We start from the raw sequence: 21,847 nt of genomic DNA, 5'->3' as shown, positions 1-21,847 counted from the left end.
CTGCTGCTCTGTCAAGACTACCTGCTGATTATTACGACGAAACATAAAATGTGTTGTCGCCGTGGCCCTCAGTCGTTACCTGAAATTATTAAGACTGATTCTTACCTTTAATTATTTATACTGGATCGCCATCTGACTGCTACAGCAAACTGTGGAATGAATATACTTACTTCTCTTTAACATAATTATAAGCTGCTGGTGGAGTTTCATAATACTTTGTGACTGGAATTCTTTAAGTTGAAGTTAATTTAGATTTGATAAAAGCTGAAGCTCAGTTTAGACTTTTCTTTTAAGATAACAATAAATTCCGTAAAGCATTTACGTGAATGATTTTGGGATAGAAAATTCTTAATGCATTTAATCTGGTAGAAGTTAACTATATTCTGAGAACGATCTTGACAAACAATTACAAGGGGTATAGTTCTTTACAAAAATTCTTAAAAAGTAGCGTTGCGCTACATACCTAATTTTCCATCAAAATTACATAACTATATTCTGAGAACGATCTTGACAAACAATTACAAGGGGCATAGTTCTTTACAAAAATTCTTAAAAACTAGCATTGCGCTACATATAGCGAGTGGCTGGCGAGCACACCGCTTCTTTCAAAGTGTTAATTCATACCTCGCTTACAGCGACCTCCTCTCATGTCTCGCTAGCTACGACTGCCTCGTCTCACATCTTACTCGCAACTGCTCGCTTCCAACGCTCAGTGCTACAAAAGTGCGGTCTCGCCGCCAACAATGGTTTTTGGTGCAGACAATCCCTGCTACCATTACAGATGTATTACTGCGCGCTGTTTCCCGCTCTTTCTCAAAATGTATCTATGCGCGGTTTCCCACTCTTTCTCAATAATACACAATGCAATTTAATTAACAAAACAATTTAAATAAGAAACAGTTCAGATAATTACATGCTAAAACAGTTTAAATACGCCTATTACATAATTACGTATGCCGCTACTCGGCTTTCTTAAAATTTTACTACGTTGTTGAGTCATATGGACTCAACATAAGTATAAAATTTGATTATAGAAAATAGTTTGAACAAAGTGTATACACAAATGCTGTCATACGAAATGATTTGTCTATCTCTAATAAAGAGAATATGTAAATAGAAAGGGTTTTAGTAGGAATTGTACATCAAGTAAAATTTGGTTCCCTTAAATTTAACAACAAGAATAAGAGTAAATGTGAAAATCAATATACAGATCATATGAAGCAATTGAAAGTTTACATTATGAAACATTTAATTCAAATTGGCATCTCTTAGTACCACAATTAAGGAAGGTACAAAAGGAATTGGATAGCATGGTCAAAGCACTGGCAACTGTCTGTGAATGCACTCAAAAGTCTGTTCCTTTCCCTCACATAGCACAACACCAGGTTTCGCCATGTGGTTCCATCATCGCCTTGCTCCATAGTTTTAGTGTACCCAAACACTAAGTACGTCGTCGAATAGCCTGAGTTGCCGCAGCCACATCAGGATTAAGTTCCATCTCCAATGGTCCATTAAGGTTGGTGGTGTGCATCTTGGTATGCAAACACCTATTGTCGTACATCATACTGTGGTGTGTATCTAGGTATGCAGGCACCAATTGACATACATTGGGCTGTGGTGTGCATCTAGGTATGCAAACACCTCGTCGAGAACATCATTGGTTGAAGTCACGTGTTTCACAATTCACTGATTCTGTGCTCAATAACCATGGGGATGCACAGGAATTAAGGTACGGGTAAAATTGTTTTGGCAATGGGTTCACGGACATTGTTGGTACCATAATTTGACTACCAAATAATTTTCCCTATGACAAAATATGTTGTGTCGTAATTTGTAACAATATGTAGTTTTAATTTAAGAATTCTTCCAGAAAATTATTCCCATATATAAAAGACATAAAAGTTCCTACTTATTCAGTATTTGATAGTATACAGATTTGTTATAGACAAGTACATTATTATTTATTCTGTATTTACATATCTTAGTTTCTTACATCATTAATTATAAATTTTGTTGACAATGCATTTCTTGACTTACTGTCCTAAAATTTTATCTTCCATTCAGGGGTGTAGTCGTCAGTTATGAGTCGTCAAATGTCAGGTCATAATATACAATAAAATTACTGTCATAAAATTATTTAAAGTATTCTTTTGCAGCTGAAAATTAAGGTAAACATTATTCTGGTTAGACATTGTAATGTGTGGTCCCCATCCATAGTGTTGCAATGTGTCACATGCTAGCAAAATTATTTCTTAACATTATACATTTCTTATATACTAACATAACATACACATTCTTCTTCTGCATCTGTGTCAACTCTCTGCATAACCTGTTATAAACATTCAGCATTAATTAACGTCAGCGCACGGCATGACTTATTATAAAACATTCAGTATTAATTATCGTCAGTGCACGGCATGACTTCAATAAACATCTTCTGGTACTTCTCGTCCGCTCCTGGCATGACCTATAAAACACTTTATCATAATATTAACTGCTGCAAAATCACGTCAGCTCCCGGCATGACCTATAAAATTTCTGTAATGACAATTAGCGTCAGCTATCTGCGTGACCTAAAGATTCACATCCTTATTCTAACTAAAACTACGTTTCATTTTGATGACGTGTGACAACAATGCTGCATTCTGGAATAAAGTGTACATGTTAATGTTACCACTAAAATAATTGATTAATGAACGATCTATATTATCAGTTTAGCTATTGCAAAAATCGACATTTTCTTAAGTAATTATGTCACGTTATAAAAAAAATTTCTTTCATTTATGAGCTCTCAGTGCACAAATTCATACGTCGTGTCGTTGTCTGCATGTTCTCTTTAAGTTAGGAAATGTTTCTCATGTTTTTATTTGTCTTGGCTGGCGTAGCATCATTAAGTACTGCTGTGTTCTTTAAGGTACGGTGAAATATTAGCGGCCCGCTGCGTGTCGCGGCTTTGTTTGTTACTGAAGCGCGCTGAAACTACCATTGTTGCATACTTACGTGTCACGCCGTCCTTTCGTCAGCTGAAATGCAAAAATTTAAGTCAAGAAATGTTTCACGTTGGATACATGATGATTCCCTAATGATTTCTTCTTACGTAGCGTTTCCACATGCACTACATTAGCGTGTGGAATATTACGAACTCTGTAAGGGCCTGCATACAGAAGATCGAATTTACGGCATCTGTGCTTACCTTTGTTGGAAAGAAAATGAGTGCGAATCAGTACTTTGTCGCCAATCTCGTACTTCTGTAGTCGACTTACCTGCTTCTGTTGTTTCTTCCGCCGATCTGCAGCTCTTTTAGTGTTTGCTAATGCTGTGTCTATTATTTCACAATGTCGAAGCCTACGCGTCTTAGGAAAAGTAATTAGTTCGGTAATTTTGTTCGGTGGGTCTTTATTTGTCAGTATTACGGTTGGTGATAGCATCGTAGATTCATTGGCTATTGCATTTATCACTTCTTGAAACTGTAAAATATATTTATCCCATGTTGTATGTCTTTTATGACAATAAATTCTGCATAACTTCCCGATCTCTTTCATTATTCTTTCTGATGGGTTGGAAGAACTGTGATATCTTGATATGTAAATAGGTGTTATGTTCTTACTTTCTAACATTTTCTTCCATACGTCTGACCTAAACTGCGGACCGTTATCCGAAATAACCTTCTGTACACGTCCTACTACTGATAGAAAATCTCTTACAAACGCTCTTGATACTGTTCTTGCTGTTGCTTTCCTTAGTGGAGAAAATGTTACAAATTTGGATGTTAGTTCTACAGCTACAAAAATATAACTATAACCATTATTTGTTCTGGGGATTGGACCGAAAAGATCCACTGCTGCCATGTGTCTTAACTTAACCGGTATGATGGGATACAATGGTGGAATGTGTGACACTGTTGATGATTTAGCTTTTTGACATATCTTGCATGATGCTATTACTTTTCTTATGTGTTTTTCCATGTTATTAAAGTGGCAATTTTGTCGCAGAATCAGAAAGCATTTCCTCGCTCCGTAGTGTCCATAACTTAGATGTGTATACCATATCAGTTTATTTACGATCCCTTCCGGAATGCATAAAAGCCAATTATTACCGTCTCGGTATGATCGAATAAAGAGTATATTTTGATGTACAGTGTAATGAAGTCTGACTTTAGCGTTACTTCTGTCTTTCCAAAGCGTTACAATCTCTTTCAGTGTTTCATCTTTCTGCTGTTCTCTCTCTATATCCTGTAATGCTGCTGATATAAAGTTTTCGAAAGCTACTTGTTTAATATACATAATACTATGGTTGTTGTAGCAAAAGGTATTTTCTTTCTCCATGCGTTTATTGTGAATGGACCCCGACATTGCGTCGGCAACAGTATTCTGCGTGCCTGGAATGTGTATAATGGTAAAATCAAACTCTTGTAAGTATAATTTCCAGCGGCTTAATCTATCGTGCGTAAGTTTTGCTGACAATAAAAACTGGATTGCTCGGTGATCGGTATATATTGTTGTATGTCGGCCATATAGAAAATGACGGAATCGCTTAAAAGCGTAAATTACACATAGTGTCTCTAATTCTGTTACAGAATAATTGCGCTCTGCTGGAGAAAGTATCCTGCTTGCAAAAGCAATGTGTTTCACGACTGTCTTATCTTCTTCCTTTATTTCTTGGAAAATATGTACTCCTAGTGCTGTGGTTGAACTATCTGTTGCAACGGAAAAGTTTTGTGTTGGGTCAGGGTGTGATAACAAAGGTGCTTTTAATAATGCTTCTTTCAAGTTCTCGAATTCAGCTTCAACGTCTTCATTCCATGACCAAAGTGTGTTTTTACTTGTAAGCTGGTGTAGCAAGGGCGTGTCTAATGCTTTGTAGTGGATAAATTTTCTAAAATAATTGATAAGACCTAAAAAGCTCCGAAGTTCCTTTTTGTTTGTTGGCACGTCGATGTCTTTCAGTGCTTGCAATTTGTCAGGGTCTCGTGCGATACCTGTTTGTGAGATAATGTGCCCTAGAAATTTTATTGACGCTTTACCAAATTCAGATTTACGCAAGTTTATAGTTATACCATTCTGCTCGAATGTATTCAGTAATTGTTGAAGAGTATGATTGTGTTGTTCCCAGTTTTCTGCTGCAATTAAAATGTCATCGACATATGTAGTAATTTTGTTTTTCAGATCTTGTGGTAGAATAGTATTCATGCCTCGTATAAAGGCGGCAGACGAAATCGTTAGTCCAAACGGAAGTTTACAAAATTGATAGCATTCCCCAAAGCAAAGGAATGCCGTATATTTTCGGCAATTTGGGTGTAGTTGGATTTGCCAAAACCCTGATTTGAGGTCGAGTGTAGTATAAATGGAGGTGCCATGAAATTTTTGCAGTAACTCTTCTAACGTCTGTGGTCGGTCGGTTTCTGTAATGATTATTTTATTAACTTGACGTGAATCTAAAACTAAACGTAGTGATCCATCCTTCTTTTCAACAATGTGTAGTGGATTTATATATTGGCTGGCTGCTGGTTCTATTATTCCTTGATCGATCATTGCTCGTAATTCTTTCTTAACTGCTTCTGTGTGTATGTGTGGGATTGGATAATGCTTTGCTTTGAAAGTCTCGTGTGGTTTCACCTGAAATTCGTACATAAATCCTGTCATTGTTCCTGGAACATTGGCAAAAACTGCTTTGTGTTGTACCAGAATATTTTCAAGTTCTGTGCGTTCTGCGTCGCATTTTGCTACACTATTGTCTACCTTGCGTGTAATTGTCTCGAACATATTGTACTCCTGTTCCTCTACCAAGTCATTATTAAGTGTGTTCGTGTATAGTGCGATATAACAATCGTTATCTTGAGAATCAGTAATAATCTCGATCCTGTGCATATTTTGTTCTTCGGAGGATACTGTGTTTTGAAATCTTACGATCACTTCCCTGTTTTCCTTTTGTAGTGTGAGGTATGACGATTTGAAGTCAATCTTCGCATCGTACTGAACAAGAAAATTTATTCCTAATATCATGTCTGTTGTTAAATTCGGAACTATCCAACAATCACTGTGGAACGTTTCCCCTGCAAAAACAAATGTTAATTGTGTCTGTCTTTTAACTTCAATGCCTTTTCCTGCAAAAGCTCCCTTGACCTTCGTTCTGTTTAAAGGAGATACTGGGTAATCATTATTGCTATTGCATCTGTTAAATGTGTCTTCGTTAATTACGCACATAGGTGAACCTGAATCAATTATCGCTAAAATATTGTGCGACTGTAAATTTATCTCTATTATTGGGTGATATATTGTTTTCTGTAGGATTGGTTTTTCCTGTAACAATGTGTCTCTCACGTCGTCAAATGTAATGGCATTTTCGGTCGTTATGTTTTCTCTGTGTGATTTCATAGTATCGACATTAAGAGATTCATTGCAGGTTTTCTCTAGTCATAATTCTTCCGATATGTGATTTTCAGCTTGGGAGTTTGGTATGTGTTCTATCAACTGTACAGTTCTGCCGTTTTGATTATTAGCAGTGTCTGGTGGATGAAATCTGGTGTCTGGTACATTCATACGGTAACGCAGCTGTTGGGCCCTGTTGTAGTTTCCGTTAAAATTGTCATTGTGGAACGTCCTCGGCGGTCTGTGTTCGTTTTCTTTTCTCCTGTCGTTATAACTGTGACTGTACGGCAGCCCACCTGCACCCCGTAGAAACGTTTGTTTTTGTTCATTTTGCGGTCGACCCGCGTAATGGCCTTCCCCGGTCGCATTATCTGAGCGATGATTCATATGGAAATTTGACCTATTCGGTTGCGTGTTAAGTCTCCGATTCTGTTGCTGTCCTGAATATAAATTTACCGTGTCAGTATAATGTTTTTCATTACTCCTGTTTTCGTTGTCATTTTCGCTGCGAAAGCGTTTACTCGGATTGTTATTACCAAATCGTGTTTGTTCAAAAGTAGCTGAGTTTGTTTGTTTTCCGTTCTGTCGTGAAAAATTTTTGTTAACAAATGCGTAGTCTGCCTGGTGTGCTTCTAAGAGTTGTAAGATGTCTCTAAAAGCGGATACATTGTCCTTTTGTTGCCCTGTCAGTAATGACACTTTCAAAGCTCTGGGCAGTTTTGAAATGCAAAGCTGTATTAATGCCGATTGACTGTATGGCTCGTTGAGGTACTGGTTCTGTTCCACCATGTACTCGAAAAATTGTGTGATTGTTGGAAAGGTAGAATTTTCAAAGTTTGGCAAACTAAGTAGCCGATCTTTGATGCTGTTTTGTGTAGTGTCAGACCAATATGCTGATAAAAATGCTTCCTCAAATGCTTCTACGGAAAAACATTGTCTAGCAATTGGTCGCATTCGTCGTGCTGGTTCTCCTTCAAGAAAACTGACAATAAATTCTAACTTATGTTGTACTGGCCATGATGGTGGAAGTGCTCCCCTGAACTGTTGGATAAAATCCAACGGATGTATTTGCGCCCTGTCGTTTTTAAATGTTTTAAACTTTCTAACTAAAAGAAAATGTTTGTGATCAAAACTGTCATGTCTGTGTGTGTAAGTGTTGTCGTATTGTCTTGAATATGGATTCGGGTGTCTTTCTTCCTGGGTAAAATCTCTTACTCTCTGAAGTCTACCAACATTATATGTATTATGGATCTGAGGCATTTCGTAACGGTGTGTGTTCTGTTGAAAATGATTATGTGCGGCGGTTTCTTGTGCGTCCGCTATCTCTTGCTGTAGAGAATTTATTTGCTGATGCAATGAATCATTACACGATTTTAGATCTGTGATAGTTTGTTGTATATTTGTCAATGGCGTGTTATTACTATTAGAGTTCTGTTGCACTGGGACTGGTGCAGTGTCGTCTGATCTCTCGTCATTGTTAGTATCTAAAAGATCTATTCTTGTAGTGAGTTCATTGATCTTTTGTCAGTTCGTTTCGTAATTTACGGTTGCTTTTGGTGACTTTCTTAAAATCTGCCTTTAAATTTTCTGTGTCATGGTTAATTTCTATGTGTTCTATTTTGTCAGTTAGTGTCTGAACGTCCTCTGTTAATTTATCTTTAACATTCTGGATTTCAGTGTCTGTAGAAGTTTTCATATCGATTGTCTGTGTTTGGATTTCTGTAAGCCTGTCTTGTATTTGATTATTTGTTTCTTTGACCGTTTCGATTTCTTCCGAGATCGACTGTATGTGATTGTCTACATATGTTTTGCCCTGGGCAAACACTTTCTTTTTGTCGTCCTGACGCTGTTTAGTGATTGTTTGTAGTAATTCTTTTCGTTCTTTATCCTGCGATCGCACCAGTTTACGGTGACGTATCAAACAGTTTTCTGTGTGATTGTTAAAACGTTCATCAATCTGAGCGTTTTGTTTAGCAAAGTTTTCTGTCATTGTTTCCCGTATACTAACTGCAAATGTTGCTTGGTTATCGGATATTTCTTGAGTTTTGTCGCGTAATTCTTGTGTTGATTGTGAACATTTTTCAGCGACTGTTTGAATTTCTACTTTGATTTCGTGTTTTAGATTTTGGTACATGTTGTCTAATTTCTGATCTGTGTGTGCGTGTTCTGCCTTAATTTCGTTTTTTAGATCTTGTGACCTTTTTTCTAATTCTTGTGACCCTCTGTTAAAGTTTTGATTCATGTCTTGTCTCATTTGTAGCAAAAATGCCATTATTGGATCCGTTTCGGATTGACTTCTGTGTGTATTTGTATTCGTTGTTAAAGGCTGTAGATCTGTGTTCATTTGAACATCCTCAGATGATTGTGACTGCGTCACGTTTTCCGTAATTTCGGAATTTTGGTCATGAGAACTGTTGGATCTGCTACGCAGGTTGTGTAGCTGTGTACCGTTTGAATCTAAATCAGTGCTTAATGGAGTCTCTCTGTCTGACTGCATTGTAGTGGTTTCGTTACTGAAACTGTTATGTCTACTATGCGGAATTTGTGACTGTGTACCGTCTGTTGCATTTAATGCCAAATTATTTTGCACTACCGTTTCATTGTCTGTGGGCATTTCTGAAGTTACTTGTTCGTTAAACGCTTCCATATTGTTACAGTTATTAAATGTCTGTTCACCTAACGTTTCAGAATCAGGGTTTTCACACGTATTATTACTGCCTATTCCAGAAAAGAATCTCTCGTCAGTATTTTGTACAGTTTTATCAGTTTGAGAACGAGTAATTATTCTGCGGGACATTGTCTATAATCATCACACGCAACAAAATATATCACTGTTCAAAGCGGATTCAACACTGAACAAACACTTTTCAACGCCGAATCAATAAAGCAAACAGAATTGCCGATGACCTGTGAATAAAAGTTATACACTTTAGTATATGCGTTGCGCCACTTAACAGTAACTTATTCACACTATTATCAAAGTCAGTATATTCATATCCACAGTAGATTCACTAAAATGTCGTACTGAATGGATATCGCCAAGTGAAACCTTCCCGTCTAATATTGGATGAACGTTTGCTTGCTGACTGAACGCTGCGTCTCTTAAAATCTTTTAACTGCTGCTCTGTCAAGACTACCTGCTGATTATTACGACGAAACATAAAATGTGTTGTCGCCGTGGCCCTCAGTCGTTACCTGAAATTATTAAGACTGATTCTTACCTTTAATTATTTATACTGGATCGCCATCTGACTGCTACAGCAAACTGTGGAATGAATATACTTACTTCTCTTTAACATAATTATAAGCTGCTGGTGGAGTTTCATAATACTTTGTGACTGGAATTCTTTAAGTTGAAGTTAATTTAGATTTGATAAAAGCTGAAGCTCAGTTTAGACTTTTCTTTTAAGATAACAATAAATTCCGTAAAGCATTTACGTGAATGATTTTGGGATAGAAAATTCTTAATGCATTTAATCTGGTAGAAGTTAACTATATTCTGAGAACGATCTTGACAAACAATTACAAGGGGTATAGTTCTTTACAAAAATTCTTAAAAAGTAGCGTTGCGCTACATACCTAATTTTCCATCAAAATTACATAACTATATTCTGAGAACGATCTTGACAAACAATTACAAGGGGCATAGTTCTTTACAAAAATTCTTAAAAACTAGCATTGCGCTACATATAGCGAGTGGCTGGCGAGCACACCGCTTCTTTCAAAGTGTTAATTCATACCTCGCTTACAGCGACCTCCTCTCATGTCTAGCTAGCTACGACTGCCTCGTCTCACATCTTACTCGCAACTGCTCGCTTCCAACGCTCAGTGCTACAAAAGTGCGGTCTCGCCGCCAACAATGGTTTTTGGTGCAGACAATCCCTGCTACCATTACAGATGTATTACTGCGCGCTGTTTCCCGCTCTTTCTCAAAATGTATCTATGCGCGGTTTCCCGCTCTTTCTCAATAATACACAATGCAATTTAATTAACAAAAAAAATTTAAATAAGAAACAGTTCAGATAATTACATGCTAAAACAGTTTAAATACGCCTATTACATAATTACAAAAGAATCCAGTGAAACTTTTTTAAGTGCTTGATCTGAAAACTACCTTGAGCAATTAAACAGAGAACCGACTCGTGGCAATAACATATTAGACCTTCTGGTGACAAACTGACCCGAACTATTTGAAACAGTTAACGCAGAACAGGGAATCAGCGATCATAAAGCGGTTACTGCACCGATGATTTCAGCCGTAAATAGAAATATTAAAAAAGGTAGGAAGATTTTTCTGTTTAGCAGAAGTGACAAAAAAGCAGATTACAGAGTACCTGACGGCTCAACACAAAAGTTTTGTCTCAAGTACAGATAGCGTTGAGGATCAATGGACAAACTTCAAAACCATCGTACAATATGCGTTAGATGAGTATGTGCCAAGCAAGATCGTAAGAAATGGAAAAGAGCCACCGTGGTACAACATCCGAGTTAGAAAACTGCTGCGGAAGCAAAGGGAACTTCACATCAAACATAAACATAGCCAAAGCCTTGAAGAGAAACAAAAACTACGCGAAGCGAAATGTAGTGTGAGGAGGGCTATGTGAGAGGCATTCAATGAATTCGAAAGTAAAGTTCTATGTACTGACTTGGCAGAAAATCCTAAGAAATTTTGGTCTTATGTCAAAGCGGCAGGTGGATCAAAACAAAATGTCCAGACACTCTGTGACCAAAATGGTACTGAAACAGAGGATGACAGACTAAAGGCGGAAATACTAAATGTGTTTCACAAAGGAAGACTGCTCTATACTTCCTTCTCTAGATTGTCACACAGATGACAAAATGGTAGATACCGAAATAGACGACAGAGGGATAGAGAAACAATTAAAATCGTGCAAAAGAGGAAAGGCCGCTGGACCTGATGGGTTACCAGTTCGATTTTACACAGAGTACGCGAATGAACTTGCCCCTTTCTTGCGGCGGTGTACCGTAGGTCTCTAGAAGGGCGTAGCGTTCCAAAGGACTGGAAAAGAGCACAGGTCATCCCCGTTTTCAAGAAGGGACGTCGAACAGATGTGCTGAACTATAGACCTATATCTCTAACGTCGATCAGTTGTAGAATTTTGGAACACGTATTATGTCCGAGTATAACGACGTTTCTTGGAGACTAGAAATTTACTCTGTAGGAATGAGCATGGGTTTCGAAAAAGACGGTCGTGTGAATCCCAGCTCCTGCTATTCGTCCACGAGACTCATAGGGCCATAGACACGGGTTCACAGGTGGATGCTGTGTTTCTTGACTTCCGCAAGGCGTTCGATACAGTTCCCTACAGTCGTTCAATGAACAAAGTAAGAGCATATGGACTATCAGACTAATTGTCTGATTGGATTGAAGAGTTCCTAGATAACGGAATGCAGCATGACATTCTCAATGGAGAGAAGTCTTCCGAAGTACGTTGTGCCGCAGGGGAGTGTCATAGGACCGTTGCTATTCACAATATACATAAATGACCTTGTGGACGTCATCAGAAGTTTACTGAGGCTTTTCGCAGATGATGTTGTGGTGTACCGAGAGGTTGTAACAATTGAAAATTGTACTGAAATGCAACAGGATCTGCAGCGAATTGACGCATGGTGCAGGGAATAGCAATTTAATCTCAATGTAGACAAGTGTAATGTTGCTGCGAATACATAGAAAGATAGATCCCTTATCATTTGGCTACAAAATAACCGGTCAGCAACTGGAAGCTGTTAATTCCATAAATTATCTGGGAGTACGCATTAGGAGTGATTTAAAACGGAATGATGATATAAAGTTGATCGTCGGTAAAGTAGATGCCAGACTGAGATTCATTGGAAGAATCCTAAGGAAATGCAATCCGAAAACAAAGGAAATAGGTTACACTACGCTTGTTCGCCCACTGCTTGAATACTGCTCAGCAGTGTGGGATCCTTGCCAGATAGGGTTGATAGAAGAGATAGGGAAGATCCAACGGAGAGCAAAGCGCTTCGTTACATGATCATTAAGTAATCGCGAAAGCGTTACGAAGATGATAGATAAACTCCAGTGGAAGACTCTGCAGGAGAGACGCTCAGTAGCTCGGTACGGGCTTTTGTTAAAGTTTCGAGAACATACCTTCAACGAACAGTCAAGCAGTATATTGCTCCCTCCTACGTATATCTCGCGAAGAGACCATGAGGATAAAATCAGAGAGATTAGAGCCCACATACAAGCATACCGACAATCCTTCTTTCCACGAACAATACGGGGCTGAAATAGAAGGGAGAACCGATAGAGGTACTCAAGGCACACTCCGACACACACCGTCAGTTGGCTTGCGGAGTATGGATGCAGATGTAGATGTAGAACAATCGCTTCAGCTAATATGCTACGTTATTTAGTTTGTGAGCTATATGAAACATGTTTCCTGACGTTATGACGCCACCGAAGAAAGTGGTGTCGTTTCTCACAGCGGTGATTTGATAAACTCACCTTCCCTAAGCTAATTTATGTTAATCATAGTTATTCAACTTCAAAATTTGTACTTCCTTTCCTAGTTACAATTACAATCAAATATACGAATTTCATGCACAAGGAATAGAAACAATCACTTTGTTCCCACAAAATATTTTGTATCCCGCCTGGAAGGCGGCGCGCGGGTCTGCTCCTTTAAGCTGAAGCGTAGGCCGAATGTAGGAAGTGATTAGGAGCCAGAAAAAGTGAAATGCTTCGGTACTGCGTTTAACTTAACAGAACATTTAATAGAGAATGTAGTCAATGGCATACGTAACTTTACACTGAAGATGAGCACATAGGTGCGAAGCCGTACAGGTGCCAACGGCAACTTAAGTTACACAGGCGAAATCTGTAGTGGGTCGTCCATAAGCTTACGCACTACTTAACCTAAATTATCCTAAGGACAAACACACACACACCCATGCCCAAGGGAGGACTCGAACCTCCACCGGGACCAGCCGCACAGTCTATGACTGCAGCGCCTAAGACCGCTCGGCTAATCCCGTGCGGCACAGTGCTCAGTGTGCAACCAGATAACGTTTATTTCTTCTTCATTTCCAGTACATTCTTTATTTGTGTTTCTGTCGATACTGTTGGCATTAATTTTAACGTGACATGTGCCCCTGGCATTAATCTTAATATAAGTGTCCAAGATTTTATATTTGATCTCTTTCCCGTATTTATGCTGTTGTATCGTTTAAGTAGTATGGAATATAAAAATGGCAAGTATTTATATCTTTCTCCTCCCTGTGTAGTTTCAGCTTATCTGATGAAGCTCTACCTGACCGAAACACTTAATAAATAAATCACAAATCTGAAAACTTAGACCGGTTTTACAATCCACTGGCGGTAAGGTTGCTTTACCAGTACGCCGCCATAGAACAGGTCTTTAAGATATATTGTATGGTATCTATAGCTACGATGCCACAACGTAGGTTCGCTCTGCTAAGCTGGCACTACGACACCGACACCGACGACAGCGCCCTCTAGCTGGCGCTGTGCAGCTCTACGAGCGCCGCCCCGGATTCTGCACATTTGATGCCGAGCTGACGACCAACCACCATTGTTTCTATTTCATAGAAACTCGAATTGAAATGCACTCGAAAGTTGCAGGATCCGGTTTCGACGAGGTCGTACACACTCGTGACCACAGCCCTTCGATCCGGCAGTGCATACGCCTCCAGCAGTCCCGGCGTGTTCTCGCTCTGCGCGAACCTCGCTGTTCCTGCGTCGCCAACAGAACTGCTCACTCTCACGACACGGAAGAAGAACGACGTCACCCCAGAGATAGGGCCACAGTTACTACATATCGATAACGCCGCTGCTGTCACTAGTGGACAGGCAATGCTTGCGAAATCAAGTGGCGCCAGTCAACACAAGAAGAAGACGAACAACCGCAACTATTTCAACTAAACGGTACAGTCTGGCCTCCAACAGAGGACGGAAACCTGCAACAGCACCAACGCGAGCGGCAGCAAAGCCTCACCATCTATAAACCCTAGAAATTAGAGCATGTCTTTCGTGGCTCTAGATGACAGACAGTTATATAAAGTGGAAGCTGTACTGGAAGCAGGAAAGTACAGATCAATATTATAGAAAATTGTCATTACTTTTAACCATTTTTAGATTCTTCAAAATTTGTCAACCCTCGCAAGATCACCGTTAGTTTGCCTAATCCCGAACCCTCTCCAGTTTATCTTACAGCGTACGTTCGTCGATAGAAAAGTGAAATTTTGAAATAATTTTACATTTAGTAGCTACTTGTTTCCATTAATTGTCACACGAACCGGGCTGAGAAGTCAATGTATTTCAGAACACTCTTCTCCTTTGTTACTTTGCGGCTTCTGAGATATTGTTAAAGCAGTGAAAGTGTTTCAGTGCAATGAATTACGTTTAATACATTTCTTCTTTATGAAACAGTACTTTGCTCCTAATGTTACATATTACCACGGTATCATTGCCTATTCATTCACAGTACCTCGAAACTCTCATTGTTCGTATGTGTGGGTTCCTAACTGAGCTGGCTTGGTGGAATAGAGAGGAAAATGGAAAAAAGAACACATTGACACCGGTGTGTCAGACCCACCATAGTTGCTCCGGACACTGCGAGAGGGCTGTACAAGCAATGATCACACGCACGGCACAGCGGACACACCAGGAACCTCGGTGTTGGCCGTCGCATGGCGCTAGCTACACAGCATTTGTGCACCGCCGCCGTCAGTGTCAGCCAGTTTGCCGTGGCATACGGAGCTCCATCGCAGTCTTTAACACTGGCAGCATGCCGCGACAGCGTGGACGTGAACCGTATGTGCAACTGACTGACTTTGAGCGAGGGCGTATAGTGGGCATGCGGGAGGCCCGGTGGACGTACCGCCGAATTGCTCAACACGTGGGACGTGAGGTCTCCACAGTACATCGATGTTGTCGCCAGTGGTCGGCGGAAGGTGCACGTGCCCGTCGACCTGGGACCGGACCGCAGCGACGCACGGATGCACGCCAAGACCGTAGGATCCTACGCAGTGCCGTAGGGGACCGCACCGCCACTTCCCAGCAAATTAGGGACACTGTTGCTCCTGGGGTATCGGCGAGGACCATTCGCAACCGTCTCCATGAAGCTGGGCTACGGTCCCGCACACCGTTAGGCCGTCTTCCGCTCACGCCCCAACATCGTGCAGCCCGCCTCCAGTGGTGTCGCGACATGCATGAATGGAGGGACGAATGGAGACGTGTCGTCTTCAGCGATGAGAGTCGCTTCTGCCTTGGTGCCAATGATGGTCGTATGCGTGTTTGGCGCCGTGCAGGTGAGCGCCACAATCAGGACTGCATACGACCGAGGCACACAGGGCCAACACCCGGCATCATGGTGTGGGGAGCGATCTCCTACACTGGCCGTACACCTCTGGTGATCGTCGAGGGGACACTGAATAGTGCACGGTACATCCAAACCGTCATCGAACCCATCGTTCTACCATTCCTAGACCGGCAAGGGAACTTGCTGTTCCAACAGGACAATGCACGTCCGCATGTATCCCGTGCCACCCAACGTGCTCTAGAAGGTGTAAGTCAACTACCCTGGCCAGCAAGATCTCCGGATCTGTCCCCAATTGAGCATGTTTGGGACTGGATGAAGCGTCGTCTCACGCGGTCTGCACGTCCACCACGAACGCTGGTTCAACTGAGGCGCCAGGTGAAAATGGAGTGGCAAGCCGTTCCACAGGACTACATCCAGCATCTCTACGATCGTCTCCATGGGAGAATAGCAGCCTGCATTGCTGCAAAAGGTGGATATACACCGTACTAGTGCCGACATTGTGCATGCTCTGTTGCCTGGGTCTATGTGCCTGTGGTTCTGTCAGTGTGATCATGTGATGTATCTGACCCCAGGAATGTGTCAATAAAGTTTCCCCTTCCTGGGACAATGAATTCACGGTGTTCTTATTTCAATTTCCATTAGTGTAGTTAGAGAGCTAAAAATTTACACACGTGCTTGGAATGTCATGGGGTTTTATTAGAACAAAAAAAAAATAGGTTCAAAAATGTCCGACAGATGGCGTTTCATCTGATTAGAATAGCAATCATTAGCATAACAAAGTAAGACAAAGCAAAGATGATGTTCTTTACAGAAAATGCTCAATATGTCCACCATCATTCCTCAGCTGTAGTCGAGGAATAGTGTTGTGAACAACACTGTAAGGCATGTCCGTAGTTGTGGTGAGACTTTTGCGTCGGATGTTGTCTTTCAGCATCCCTGGAGATGTCGATTGATCACGATACACTTGCGACTTCAGGTAATCCCAAAGCCAGTAATTGCACCGACTGAGGTCTGGGGACCTGCGAGGCCAACCATGACGTAAGAGATCTTTCACGTGTCTAGCAATATGGGCTGGAGCGCCATCCTGCATAAACATCGTACGTTCCAGCAGGTGTTTATCAGCTAGGCTGGGAATGATGCGATTCTGTAACATATCGACGTACCTATCACCCGTCACGGTAGCAGTTATCTGCTGTCCATCGCCATCTGTCGGTCATTTTGTAAGCTTTGTTTTTTTGTTCTAATAAAACTCCATCTCATTCCAAGCATGTGTGTCAATTTTTACCTCTGTATCTACATTATTCGGTGGTTTATTAAGTTTTCAATTTTATACTGACTTTTTGATCACACGGTATTCAGTTGATTGTGAAACAGTCGTAGATTGCAGGTTTGTAACTACTGGGAACGAAGAATAAATATACCTCACTTGGGCACCGAAAAGACAGAACGAAACCCATGGGTATGAAATGCAGGTGAGCCAAAAGAAAGTGAATTTTTGGAAAGTGTTGTGGCAACGCTGCGTGGTAGGTGCCGTCGAATAACATACAGAATGCTGTTCGCTATGTCTTGCCATTCAGTAAACACGGAGCATCTGAATAGAGTGCAGCGTGCCTTTGCGGTAATAACCTATTACAGGGAGAGAAGTTTGGAGGCGTGATCGTTTTCACTCCAGTCCACGCATTCAACAAGCGATCCCGCAATTTTGAAGTAATAGGTTCTGAAGTGAATAAGCAGTCTGCAGGAAACCTCGAAACGATCGTACGGGGGACAATATCTAGGCTGTGCGGAGTGCTTTCGTAAGGGATCCACAGCAGTCTGTTTGACGTCCCACAAAGTCTGTTGAGTTACATCGTTTGAGTCCATGGCACAGAACGTGTATTTAAAGTTGCATTCACATAAGCTGTTGAACGCACAGCAACTTCAATCTAACGACATGAACGCACGTCAGCAAAAGTGCACGACGACGAAAATTTCGGTAACAACCTGTGGCTGTGGAGAGAGCTCAGTTATTCCTCATTCGCTTTGTCAACAGACAAGTCCGTCAACTATACGGCCGTCCACTGCACGACAAAAAGTAAACTGTATGATGCACCGTGTCATTAGTGGCGTTATAATTCCCTAAGTTTTTGAAGATGAAGATAATGTGTGCGCGAACACTGTACCGTCTGTTAGGTATGTTCCCATGATGGGAATGTTTGCTGGGCATGAACTGCCCCTTTTTCCTGCGAACGGCTGGTTTCAACATGGCGGAGCAACATCACATAGATTATTGACATCGACTGGCGCTGTGCAACGATTGTTTGGCAAACGTTTCATTTCAAGCGACGGTGACATTGCGCGGCCTTCTAATCTCGGCCGACCTGACAGAACGTGATTTTTTTCTTGTTGGGCCACCTTACGAGCACGGTTTACCGTACTCGACCTGCTACTACCGAAGAAGTGAAAACTAGAATACGAGAGGAAATGTCCAGGGTTCCTGTTTAAGCGTTAGGTCGAGCCATGCGTAATGTTCCTTTCAGGCCGTAGCAGTGTGTGCGCAGATCGGGATCTCTTCTATCGCAGATGATATTCAAGAAATAAAAATGCTCATGAAATTCAATTATGGCATAGTCTGTACTATACATTGACATCAATAAATATGTGTAAAATAATTGTGCCCATTGCTTAATCTCCATTTCAAAATTTTCCTTTCTTTATAGTGACGACAAAAGCAATCGCAGTGTCAGAAAATGCGACAGTGTGTACATAAATGTACGTGGCCTCCCATAGACTTGCTGGCAAAAAAGCGAGAGGTAAAATATTGATCTACCTTCGCTGAATATCTTACAGCTAACCTTGAGGTCCTGCAAAATGTTCAAATGTACGTGAAATCTTACGGAACTTAACTGCTAACGTCACCAGTCCCTAAGGTTACACACTAACTACTCTAAATTATCCCAAGGACAAACACACACACCCATGTCCGAGGGAGGACTCGAACCTCCGCCGGGACAAGTCGCACAGTCCATGACTGTAGCGCCTTAGGACGTCTTACACGACACTGGAAAGTGGAGGAGGCTTAACCTCTTAGAAGATTCTGAACTTGCCAAACACGAGTGGTTGACGAAAGATAATTTACTCCACGACCAACTGACCACAAAAAATCAAGTACATTATGATCAGATGCTGTCCATTTTTAATAAGTTGTAATCGTTCACTTTCACTTCTTTGTTTCATCAGCCTCAAATACCTAATTTTAATGTTATTAAGATGGCGTTTAAATGTCTAAGGTTCATGATGTCAAGATCACATCCACATAGGTGCTTTTACGCTCAATTTAATATTTTTATATCTTTTATATATTTAAAACCTTAAATCTGTTCTCCACCTTTCCGAGCCTAATTTTCACTATAAGCTGATCCATTTCTATCGGACGCAGTTACACTCTTTGCCCTTATCATCGCCTTATTTTAGGGATTCTTTACTATTGCTTGGATAAAGTTTTACTATACCCTCTCTATATTTGTATTTCTTCCTCACCCAAATATTAACCTTATTGTCCCGGTGTTCACACTCTTCAAAAGTAGTATATCTGCTGGATAACTTATTTATGTAATTCAACATATTCATGTATTTTATAAATTTAGTTTCCCCAGTTTTATCATATTTGCATTCTCTCTAGTTTAACAATGTTCTATTTCTGTTCGACCTCAATGGATAAGGATACGTACTACGCCACGTTGCCCAGCACCCTGTACTTTCTTCCATGCTAATAAACTTTCTACCTAATGCAGCTACATCTAAGTTATATGCATGTCATTATCAGTATGGAGGCCAACTATATTCATGAACACATGGTCGTATCTCTCTTATATTTCATACACACGTGTTTTCGGTCTGTTTTTTCTTTGACTAAATGATATTTATTCATTCTTCATCTCCAGTAGGTTCCCTTTGGTGTTCCTGTCGATGTGACGTATCTCCCTGGCATTAATTTTAACATGAGTCTCAAGATTGCAAGGTATATCTCCTTTCCGCATTTATGCTTTTTTATCTTTGTACACGTGGTCTTGGGGTAGCGTCTTTGAATCATAATCAAAACGTCTTCGGTCCCGGGTTCCAATCCCGACGCTGCTTAAACTTTGAATTCTAATCAGCACTGGTGGCCAAGGACTTTCAGCATAAGAAGTCACCTCATTCTGCCAACGGCCTTGTCAGAAAGGGCGGAAGAGCGGACAGAGGTTCAGGATACGCTCTCGTTCTAGGGGTGGGAAACTGCCCCTTAAGGCGGAAGAATCAACAAAGATCAACGACATGAGGATGCAGAGGGCAATGGAAGCCACTGCATTAAAGACACGTAACGTGAACCTACAGGACATGTGGCCTCTAATTAAAGAAGTGTCATGATGATCTCTCCGTTAGTAAAAGATTACGAAATATTCCCCATTTCGGATCTACAGTAGGGGATTGCCAAGGGGTACGATAATGAGAAGAAGATTGAATAATCAACGAAATAATAACATTCTACGAGTCGGGGCGTGGAATGTCAGAAGCTTGAACGTGTTAGGGAAACTAGAAAATCTTAAAAGGGGAATGCAAAGGCTCAATCTTGATGTAGTAGGGATCAGTGAAGTGAAGTGGAAAGAAGACAAGGATTTCTGGTCAGATGAGTATAGGGGAATATCAACAGCAGCAGAAAATGGTATAACGGGAATAGTATTCGTTATGAATAGGAAGGTAGGGCAGAGGGTGTGCTACCGTGAACATTCCACTGATAGGGTTATTCTTATCAGAATCGACAGCAAAACAACACCGACAACGATAGTTCAGGTATACATGCTAATGTCGCAAGCTAAAGATGAATAGACAGAGAAAGTGTATGAGAATATTGAAAGGGTAATACAGTATGCAAAGGGAGATGAAAATCTAATAGTCCCGGGACACTGGAATGCAGTTACAAGTGAAGGAGTAGAAGAAAAGATTACAGCAGAATATGGCTTGGGACAAGAAATGAGAGAGGAGAAAGATTAATTGAGTTCTGTAATTAACTTCAGCTGGTAATAGCGAATACTCTGTTCAGAAATCACAATAGGAGGAGGTATACTTGGAAAAGGCCAGGTGATACGGGAAGATTTCAGTCAGAGTACATCATAGTCAGACAGAGATTCCGAAATCAGATACTGGATTGTAAGGCGTAACCAGGAGGAGACATAGGCTCAGATTACAACATAGTAGTGATGAAGAGTAGGCTGAAGTTTAAGATATTAGTCAGGAAGAATTAATACACAAAGAAGTGGGATACGGAAGTACTAAGAAATGGCGAGATACTCTTGAAGTTCAAAATGGTTCAAATGGCTCTGAGCACTATGGGACTCAACTGCTGTGGACATCAGTCCCCTAGAACTTAGAGCTACTTAAACCGAACTAACCTACGGACATCACACACATCCATGCCCGAGGCAGGATTCGAACCTGCGACCGTATCAGTCACACGGTTCCGGATTGCGCGCCTAGAACCGCGAGACCGCCGCGCCCGACACGCTTGAAGTTCTCTAAGGCTATAGATACAGCAATAAGGAATAGCTCAGAAGGCAGTACAGTTGAAGAGGAATGGACATCCCTAATAAGGGCGATAACAGAATTTGGGAAGGAAAACATAGGTACAAAGAAGGTAGCTGCGAAGATACCAGGGATAATAGAGGAAATAGTTCAGATGGTCGACGAAAGAAAGAAGGACAAAAATGTTCTGGGAAACTCAGGAATACAGATATACAAGTCACTGAGAAATGAAATAAATAGGAAGTGCAAGCAAGCTAAGACGAATTGGTTGCATGAAAAATGTGAAGAAATCAAAAAGGAATGATTGTTAGTAGGATTGACTCAGCATACAGGAAGGTCAAAACAACCTTCGGTGACATCAAAAGCAAAGGTGATAGGTGGAAATAGAGCAGATAGGTGGAAAGAATACATTGAAAGCCTCTATGAGGGGGAAGAGTTGTCTGGTGTGATAGAAGAAGAAACTGGAGTAGATTTAGAAGAGATAAGGGACCAGATATTAGAATAAGAATTTAAATGAGCTTTGCAGGACTTAAGATGAAATAAGGCAGTAGAGATGGCTAACATTCCATCAGAATTTCTAACATCGTTGACGAAGTGGGAAAGAAACGACTATTC

This window comes from Schistocerca gregaria, chromosome 6, assembly GCF_023897955.1.
Source record: "Schistocerca gregaria isolate iqSchGreg1 chromosome 6, iqSchGreg1.2, whole genome shotgun sequence".
NCBI classification, from domain to species: domain Eukaryota; kingdom Metazoa; phylum Arthropoda; class Insecta; order Orthoptera; family Acrididae; genus Schistocerca; species Schistocerca gregaria.
The sequence above is the reverse complement of the archived record's forward strand: the minus strand, read 5'-3'. Positions refer to the sequence as shown.